This window comes from Sciurus vulgaris (assembly GCF_902686455.1).
Source record: "Sciurus vulgaris genome assembly, chromosome: 18".
Classification (NCBI taxonomy): Eukaryota; Metazoa; Chordata; class Mammalia; order Rodentia; family Sciuridae; genus Sciurus; species Sciurus vulgaris.
The window spans coordinates 25,114,444-25,123,731 of NC_136479.1; the positions used below are offsets into that span (position 1 = coordinate 25,114,444).

Genomic DNA, 9,288 nt, shown 5'->3' on the forward strand with positions numbered 1-9,288 from the left:
AAAAACACATGATCATTTCAATGCAGAAAAAAAGCAATTGATAAAACCTATCATCACAGGGGGGAAAATGAGTAGAAGAAAATGTCCTCAACCTGGAAAAGGGCATCTACCAACACCCATAGCATCATAGCTAATGGTGAGGGACTTACAACCCCGCCTGAGTAGGAGCAGGACGAAGATGTCTGTTCTCGCCACCTCTGATCCACGTTCCACTGGAGGTTTGAGTCAGTGCAATGAAACAGAAAAGACACAAAAAGCATAAAAGTTGAAAAGAAAGAAATAGAACTGGGCAGAGGTTCCTGCAGCGGTGACCGGTTGTGGGTCTGGAGCACCTCTGCGCCACTCTTGCCCGACGCTTTAGGCCTTTTGCTTCTGAGCCAGCCTACCTCGCTCCTCGGCGCCATGACCACCACCACCACCACCAACTTCAAGGGTGTCGACCTCAACAGCAGGAATAGCTCTAGGGTTTTGCAGCTTCCGGTGGTGAATTCAATTTCTCATTAGGCTTTGATGAACCAACCGAACAGCCCATGAGGAAGAATAAAATGGCCTCTAGCATCTTTGGAAAACTTGAGGAAAATCCCCCTTCTTGGGCCAAGTCGGCAGGTGCCAAATGGAGTGGAGGCAGGGAAGATTTGGAGTTATCTGGACCACAGAGAAGGAACTCTTCCGAAGCAAGCTGTGGAGACTTCTTTGATCTGAAGGGAGAAGGTGATGTTCATGGAAACATGGACACAGACCTGCAAGGCAGCCTGGGGCAGAGCGAGGAAAAGCCCATGCCTGCTGCACCTGTGCCCAGCCCCGTGGCCTCGGCACCTGCACCATCCAGAAGAAACCCTCCTGGCCGCAAGTCCAGCCTGATCTTGGTTAACTGACTGTCCGGAACTCTGTCATTTTGTTCTTTTGTTTTCTTCATTCTTGTGAACCGTGCAACTTGAGCCTGACTCTGTATCTTTTGAATTTGTTTCATTAAAAAGAAGCATTTTATGTACTGCTGTCTTTTTTCGTTTGTTCGTTTTCTTCCTCCTTTTTCTTTTTGAAGAACAGTTTTCTCTTTGAGTCCTGGGTCTGTGGGCCATGGCATGAGTGTTTTCTAGTAGTAGACTGAAGGGAAAGTTTTGTGATGCTTAGTACCGTGTTTTTAAGAACAAATCATTTGGTTCCTGATGTGTTAGAGGCTCCTTTGGACTGAGGCTTTTGACACACTGTTCTTGGGTTTACCAAGGTTGGACAGATCTTCCACAGTCCACAGGCACCGCCCCAGCAGACCCACCACGCCGGGTGGTCTATATGCAGATCTTCTCCATGGCGACGCCCTACCTATGGGTGCCCTTAGCTAAAGCATCTTCCTGTGCCATACGGAAGAGACCTGCACCTCACAACTCGCTGCCTGAAAGCAAAGAAGCTGCCTTTTCTTTTAACCTTAAGAATGAGCCAGGTACTAACACGACTGGCTGGCCAGGAGGAAGGCTTCCAGTGCACAGTCAAGCTGCTGGGATTCAAAGTGGTGAAGCAAGCCAGGGATGCGAGCCACCAAGGTGGTCCCCATCCAGGAGCAGGTCCCACAGGGGCACTGTTCTTACTGAATAACTTGATGCTGGGTGCTTGATGCCGGTGCTTGGCCATGAAATAAAAGTCTCATCTTTAAAATGTGTGTTGTACTCACAATCCTGGACTGTTGCTTAAAGTACACAATACCCACATTTTGAAATAAATAGGTAAATAAATAAATAAAACTACTACTAACTGTAGGTAACGTGATCTTATATTCAGAAAATCCTAAAGAATGCACACACACACACACACACACACACACTTGAGCTATTAAACAAGTTCAACAAGGTTTCAGAACACAAGATCAATATATAAAAATCAATCAACGTAGACTAGCAATGGACAACCCCAAAACGGAATTAAGAACGATTCCATTTACAATAGAATCTAAAGGAACAAAATACTTAGGAATAAATTCAACAAAATTAGTACAAGACTTGTACCTTGAAAACAAAATGTCATTGCAAGGAACATACTGTTAAGGGACTGGAAGATGTAATGTCAAGATGGCAAAACCTACAAACCGATCAACACAATCCCTATCAAAACCCCAGCAACTTTGTTGAGGAAATTGACAAGATGACCCTAAAATCCAAATAGACAAAAAAAAAAAAAAAAGATCAAAATGATCTCAATAAAGTACTAAGCTGGAGGACTAACACTTTCTGGTTCAATATTGATTGCAAATTTCACTATTGAAGAGTGTGGAGTTAGCATAAACACAAATACATATTAATAGAATTAATTGAGAGGTCATAAACAAAATCACACATTTATGGTCAGTTTATTATTATGGAGAATAGTCTTTTCAACAAACGACGCTGGAACTACTAGATTTCAACAAACAAAAGAATGAATTTGAACCCCTACCTCACACTACATTCAAAAATTCACTAAAAATGGACCACCAAAGACCTAAATATAAGAACTAAAACTATAAAACTCTTAGAAGAAAACATGGTCATAAACCTGCATCAATGCATCTTGTATACAAAATTGGGGGCAATCCTAGTCTAATTTGATCTAATTGAACAATCCAATCACCTTACAAATGAAGACAGTGAGGCCAAAGAGACGAAAGTCCCTGTGCAAGGTCAGTGACCCATCAGGGACAGGGCTGACTTTCAGTTCACCAGGCTGACTCAATGACCATGTTGGTGTGCATTCTCTGTTGAGCTGAAGGATGGATGGTGGATGGTGGATGGTGAATGAATGAACAGATGGTAGATGGGTGGATGGCTAGTTAATGGATAGGTAGATGGATGGGTGGATGAATGAGTAGATGATAGTACATGATGGTGGACAGTGGATGGTGGATGGATGGATGACTAGATGAATGGCAGATGGATGGAAGATGGCTGGTGGATGCTGGATCGTGGATGGATAGATAGATAGTGGGTGGATAGGTGGTGAATGAACTTCTTGAGACCCATTGGCCACAAGAAACAGGTCTCTCCTGTTTGGAATATAGATTAGACTTTTCTATTTTTCAGTCCTGGAAGTCGTGGGTGGGTGCTACTCTGAGGGTTAGTCCTGACTCCTGGCTGCTGAGGCTCAAGGGAACTGGAGGACAGGGCAGAGGGCCTGGCCCAGCAAAGGGTGGGAGAAATTGTTCTGGGGTCAGGTAGGGTTCACTGGTGCCTGTGGGGCTTAGTTAAGAGCTTCCAACTTGACAGGTACTGGAGCCTCCTCTCCAGATGGCTGTGCCTCTGTGGGATCAAGTCCTGGCAAGTCTACAGCGGCTGCTTTCTCTTCAGAAATGCACTGTAGGAGAAGGCCCAGGTCCTGGGGATCCAGCAAGACCTTGGAATCTCTTAGGGGTGCTGCAGGCTGTGCATGAGATTCTGACCCTGCTCTCCAGGTGCCACAGCCTCTGGGAACCTGCAGGGCTGAGCCAGGACAATGAAGCCTCAGAGGTGGAGGCAGTGGGGGATGGGGGCAGGGGATCTCAGCACTTGTTCCCAGACAAGCTTTGCTAGTCCCACCCCTCAAAGCACAAGAAAACATAGCCTCCTGGCCCAGCCCAGCCCCTTCTTCATGCATCTTCCTCATTGCCCCAGGACAAGTACCCAGCCCCCCCCCCCCAATACTGTAAAACACCCATGCACCTCAGAACTGGAATAGGCTACCAGCATTCTCCCCATGAACATGCAGACCCTCCCCCCAGGAGGCAAGGCTGGCCTGCCAACTGTATACGCTACATTTGTCTACAGGTCTGAAGCCCTGATGCCTGGGAAGCTTCTCAGGGTACAGAGCCCCTCAGGCAAGGTGAGAGGGTCACCACCGTGCTCCCCACCTTGAGGCTGGAACATAGGATGGGTTCTCTGCCCTGTCGGAGCTTCTTGGGCAGCAGCAGAGGGGTCTGTGTGTCTATCTAGATGATAAAGGGCTTTCTGGGCAGCGTGGCACTTGGTGGGGCCCCATGTCCAGGCCACAAAGGGGCAGGAAGGTTGCTTCCGCTACCCCCGCGAGGGCAGGGACCTGGGGCTGCGGGCACTCTGGGTACGGATGCCCAATGCGTGGCAGGGCAACCCTCGGGTCAGCCCTCCAAGGAACGCTGCCCACTAATCGGCAGGCTGGGGGCCAGATAATGAATACTCCACATTTTTTGGCGGCTCAAAGGCATGGTTGGAAACAGTCGCTGTTTCATTCTGCAGAAACCACACGCTTTTCGTCTGAGTGCCCGCAGGGAGGGGTGGACTCCAGAGGTCGGGGTATGCTGGGGGCGGGCCCCCTCCAGCACGCTGTGGTCACCTCCAAGGCCAGGCTGGTCCTGGCTCCCACCCAGGAGTGAATGCTGAGGGCCAGGCCCTGGAACCCCAGCAAAAAAGAACTCGGGTTGAGCAAACAGCCTGCTGCCCCTTGGCACCTGGCCTCCTCAGAGCTCACTTGGGTCAGGGTCTCTTCTGGTGACACTGGTGGACCTATAGAAGACTCAGACTCCAGCCCTGAGGGTCTGAGGCCACGGGACTGGTGAGGTCACAGACAGAAGCTCAAGATGTCCAGGGCGAGGCTCTGCCTGGGGGTAAGTGCCAGGAAAGCTTCCAGAACTTCCCGTCTGGAAGCTGACTAGCCCAATCCTGCCTGCATCTCAGCGCACAGCTCTGTGCTCCAGGAAGGGGATGCGTGCATTCTTCCCACCGGGAAGTGCAGGGTGCACAGGCGATGGTCCTGCGGCTGGACCTGGAATGACCCTCCCTGCTCCTCCCTCACTTCAGGGACCCCTGGTGTTCCCCAGACATGGGGTCAATTCCCTTTTTTTTCATGATAGCTGACCAGGACACCATCCAGTCCAAGGTCATAGTGGGGTCACCCAAGGTCACAGTGAGGTCATCCAAGGTCATGGTAGGCTCACCAAGGTCACAGTGAGGGGCTCTATCAAGGCCACACAGTAAGTTCACCCAAAGCCATGGGTGGGGGTCCAAGGTCACACCATGGGCAGAGCCCACAGAGCTGCTTTCTAAAGTCCACCCTCACAAGTGCCCATGTTTTCCAGGCACTCCGCCTCCCTGACCCAAATTCAGACCCTGAGGAGGGCACTGCTGGTCTGCACTCCTGGCCAGCCCACTAGAAACCCTAAAAGTCCAGCTCACTCCACAACAATGTCACAGGGTACAGTTCTCTGTCACAGGGGACAATGTCACAGGGGACAGTTCCCAGAGAATTGTCGTTTGTGGCTGCACACTGGTCCAAAGGGCCCCGCTGGAAGTGCGCCATTTCTAAGCCTGCCCTGGAGCCCTGCTCCTTCCACCAGGGCCTGCTCCCTTAGACCCATTTCCATCCCGCTGCGGACAGCCTGCATGGCTAGGGCCTGAGCAGGCAGCAGAGCCAGCAGGGAGGCCAGGGCTGCTCCACGTCATCTTCATTGTAAGAAGCAGAACAGGGCAGACGTTCTGAGAGGGCAGGAGTGCAGGAGGGTACCGCCTGTGTCCTCCGGGTAACAGTGTAGTGTGGCACTCACGGAAGGCCTGGCTAGCCAGTGGGAACAGACATACACGTGGTGTGCTGGACACCCCCGAGACAGCTCTGGGCTCACCGCACCTTCCCAGTGCCCATGAGGTCAGAGGTGCCCCACAGGATGCCCCATGGCTTCCTATCTCTGCTGCCCCAGGCCCCAGGCGGCCTCGGCTGGGTATAGATGCTGGCCCCTGGCCTATGGGAACAGGCCCCTCATAAACACTGACAGTTCTGAGGTGTCTCCCAAGGTCTTCAGAGACCTTGGGGGTGGAGCCAGGGGCCTGACTCAATCTCCCAGCCCCCATTCCTGTTCCTGGGACCTCTCTCCCATGAACTCTGCCATTCTTTCAGGCTCCACTTTGGGGTCTTTGGGGCCAAGGCACCCCAGATGCCCACTTTGCAGCCCAATCTTCAAACAGGGCACCCCACCCCTTCTCCTAGCTACATCTCCCAGTTCAATCCCACCCTGCAGCAGAATGGACACAGGACCCAAGCTCAGGGTCCACCTCAGCCAGCAGTGAGCTCACCTGCACTGTGGGAACCAGGGATTTGTGTGGACATGGAGCAAATGCCAGGGATCCAGAGCCGGCCGCATGCCCAGCTGGGGTCCTGAGGGACACCTGCCCCAACCCTCCCTTCTGCTTCTGCCAGTCTGGCTAGCTTTCCATTCACTGTCACTGTCTGCTGGAGAACGTGGAGGAGAGGGTGGAGCAGGGCAGGGTCAGCAGGCCCCTCCTGAGGCCTGGGTACCTCCCTGAGGTAGGAGCAGGCAGCAGGATGGAGACCAGAGCCTGGGGGTATCTGTGGTGAGAAGATAGGACCTTGGAGCACTTGAGAGGCTAGTCAGAGGTTGGGGCCAGTGAAGGCCCACTTGCCCCCGAAAAGAAGCCCATGCAGAGGCCCCAATATCCCACAGGGTCCTTCTCATAGCCTCTCAGGGTCTCCTTCCTATAGAGACCTGAGCCCTAAGTGGTTGGGCCAGGGACCAGACACAGGGGCAGCATGGGCCAGAGCTGCCAGGTGGGCTAAGGGTCTGAGGTGGCACATCCATATCCTTTCCCCGGGGTGCCTTTTGGGAGTTTCCCACTGACTCATCAATCCTCGTCACCATCATTCTCTAACAGATGGGGAAACTGAGGCTTCAGCAGTCTAGGCAGGGCCTACCAACCACCCGCTCATGGATCAGTACAGGGAAGGCCACGCCGTGCCCTCCGTGCTGGACAGCAGGGGAGGAGCCTGCCCCAGGTAAGAGGCCCTGGAGCCACCCCCCTCAAAACAGGTCCTCAGTCACAAGAAGCCACATGCCAAACCCACAATGTGCAGGCTGCCTCCGCCCTGCGCAAATGAATTTTTAATTTAAATCAACATTCTTTTAAAAAATTAAATCAAACTATTTTAAACTTTCTATCAGAGCCAAAAATGAAATATCACAGCATTGTCACTAATGTGCTTTTAATCCAAAGCTCGGCTTAACACGGCCCCGTCTGTCGCAGCCGTCTGGAACACAGGCCAGGCCACACGGCTACTGTGGAGCACCCAGCGCTGGGCTAGGCCTGGGAAATAGAGTCATGTTATTTTATCATTCCCAGACCTGAGGCTCTGCTCCCCCACCCCAGCACCCACTGCACCCCACTTGAAGCAGGGATGAAGGCCCTCAACAGAACCTTAAGGTAGGGGCAACCCAGGACCCAGGATCCAGGCCTCATACCAGGATGAAGGCAGCTGGGCCAGGTTCAAATCCCCCCTGAGCACTCTGGGAGGCTGCCTGGGCCTGAGCCCCTCAATCCACTCACCTTACTTCACTAGAGAGGATAGGGAAGGCCCTCCACTCGCTAACTGCACCCCTAAGCCCAGAACACTGCACACTGGTCTCTGCCAGATTCCAGCATGTCAGGGAGTAGCAGGAAGGGCCCCACTGGACATCAGGGTTCCTGGATTAAAGACTGGCCCTTGGGACAGTCCCAAAGTCCCTCTGTGCCTCAGTTTCTCAGCTATGACACAAGGTATTAGCAGCAGTCCAGAACACCCTGATCAGGGGAACAGGTGTGCAGAGGGTCCTGTATGACTGAGGTTTGAGCTCAAATTCAGCTTCTTCCTGTGAGCTTGAGCAGTGTGTGGGGGAGGGGGAGTGGTTCCAGGCTGTAGCAATTCTTGTCCCATCTCATAGGAGGATCTAGACACACGTTTCTTTGAAACCGAACCAGATGGTTTTAAGTGAACAGCAAAGGGCCCTCACTCCTGGGCTTGGCCACCATAAGTTGCCCAAGATGCAGTCAGGACTGTCAGCCAGTGTGGGGGCTGCCAAGGTCCACAGCACACAGCGGTTCCCAGCATCGCTCACACTGGGGCAGGGATCCGAAGGCCCAGAGAGATAGAGGGTTCCTAGCCACACCTGGCCTCCACAGAATTCCTCTGCTGCCCACCCCCCCAGAACCATGTCCCTGGGACTATCCTTTCAGGGTCCCTCCAAATAAGTCACAGCATCTTAAGTAGGCTGCCTCCACCCTGCAACCCTCAAGTAGGCTCAAGTTCCCATCCCTGGAATTTCTAGAGAAACCCAAAGCTGAGTACAGAGGGGTCATGGTCACCTGCAGGGTTCACACAAAGGGCACTCCTCTGCAGACTCGGGCAGAGGTCCAGCAGTTCCTGACTCTGGGGCCTGGCCTCACCTGGCACAGTCCCAGGCAGCCCGGACAGTTGAGGCTGGCTGGTTGGAGCCAGTCTGGTCCAGACCAGGGTGCCTTGAGGTGGGGGGTGGGGGGCTGGGGCGGGGGCGACTAGAGCTACAGAAGGAGCCCAGCAAAGGCTGCAGAGAACTCAGGACAGCAGGCAGGAACAGGACCTGTCTCCACCAGTGCTTGGCCTCTACATCCTCAGGCCTAGAAACACCAGGGATTAGTGTGGCCTGATTCCAAGTCACAGCATCAGGAGGTGGGAGATGCCAACACCCCCCCCCACCTCCCACCCCTGCCTCAGGCACCTTGACAGGCAATGTCCTCACCACACTGGGCAGTGGTTCCACCATGTAGAGGTGCAGGTGGAGGCCCTGGCTCAAGGTTACAGCTCCCAAGATGGAAGAGGGCCCAGAGCAGAAGCTGTCTTCTTGGGCTAACACCCAGGTGCAGCCTGAGGCCAGGCTAGAGGGGGTGCAGGCAGGAGCAGAAATGTCAGGAATGCAGGACAGACCTGCAACAAAGGCTGCAGGCGTGGGCGGAGGCTTGGAACAATCCAGTCAAACCACAGTCTCCCTGGCCTGCAGCCCCACCTCCACCCTGCCTGCCAGGCCAGACTCCCCAGTAGGACAGGAGAGGCCCACTGGGCTCCCCCAGGGTCCTCACCTGGGAAGCAGTGAAGAAGCCACAGGCCATCTTCCACCAGTGCCACTCCTCTGCAGGGGCCCAGGACTCTAGCCGCTTGCTGTGGGATTCCCTTCCCCACATCACCAGGTTTCTGTGCTCTTCTGTTTTAATGGACACGGCATCTCACCAGATGGCTCTGCACACACTGAGCAGTACATCAGCATCTCACAGAAACACCAGAGAGAGGTTCACACATCTGATGCGTCAGAGGTGTATCTCAGGTGCAGTGCTGAGATGGTACAGGGCCAGGCAGGGCCTCAGCACCTGGCACAGCATCTGTCCATCCACAGCGAGGAGGTGGGGGCACTCCCTGCAGACACCCTCCAGGCGTGGAAGCCCAAAAGCCACAGCGTGAGGAAGAGGCATGGAAGACACTTAATAAGCACCAGCACTATGGAGACAGACCCCAGCCTCCCTG

General features: G+C 53.5%; 1 pseudogene across 1 annotated transcript; it reads left to right on the forward strand.

Moving 5' to 3' along the window:
• The first annotated feature begins 280 nt into the window (after positions 1–280).
• LOC306649445 (jupiter microtubule associated homolog 1-like) lies at positions 281–968 on the forward strand (annotated as a pseudogene). The gene has a single exon. The product of its transcript is annotated as a jupiter microtubule associated homolog 1-like (transcript).
• The last annotated feature ends 8,320 nt before the right edge of the window (positions 969–9,288 follow it).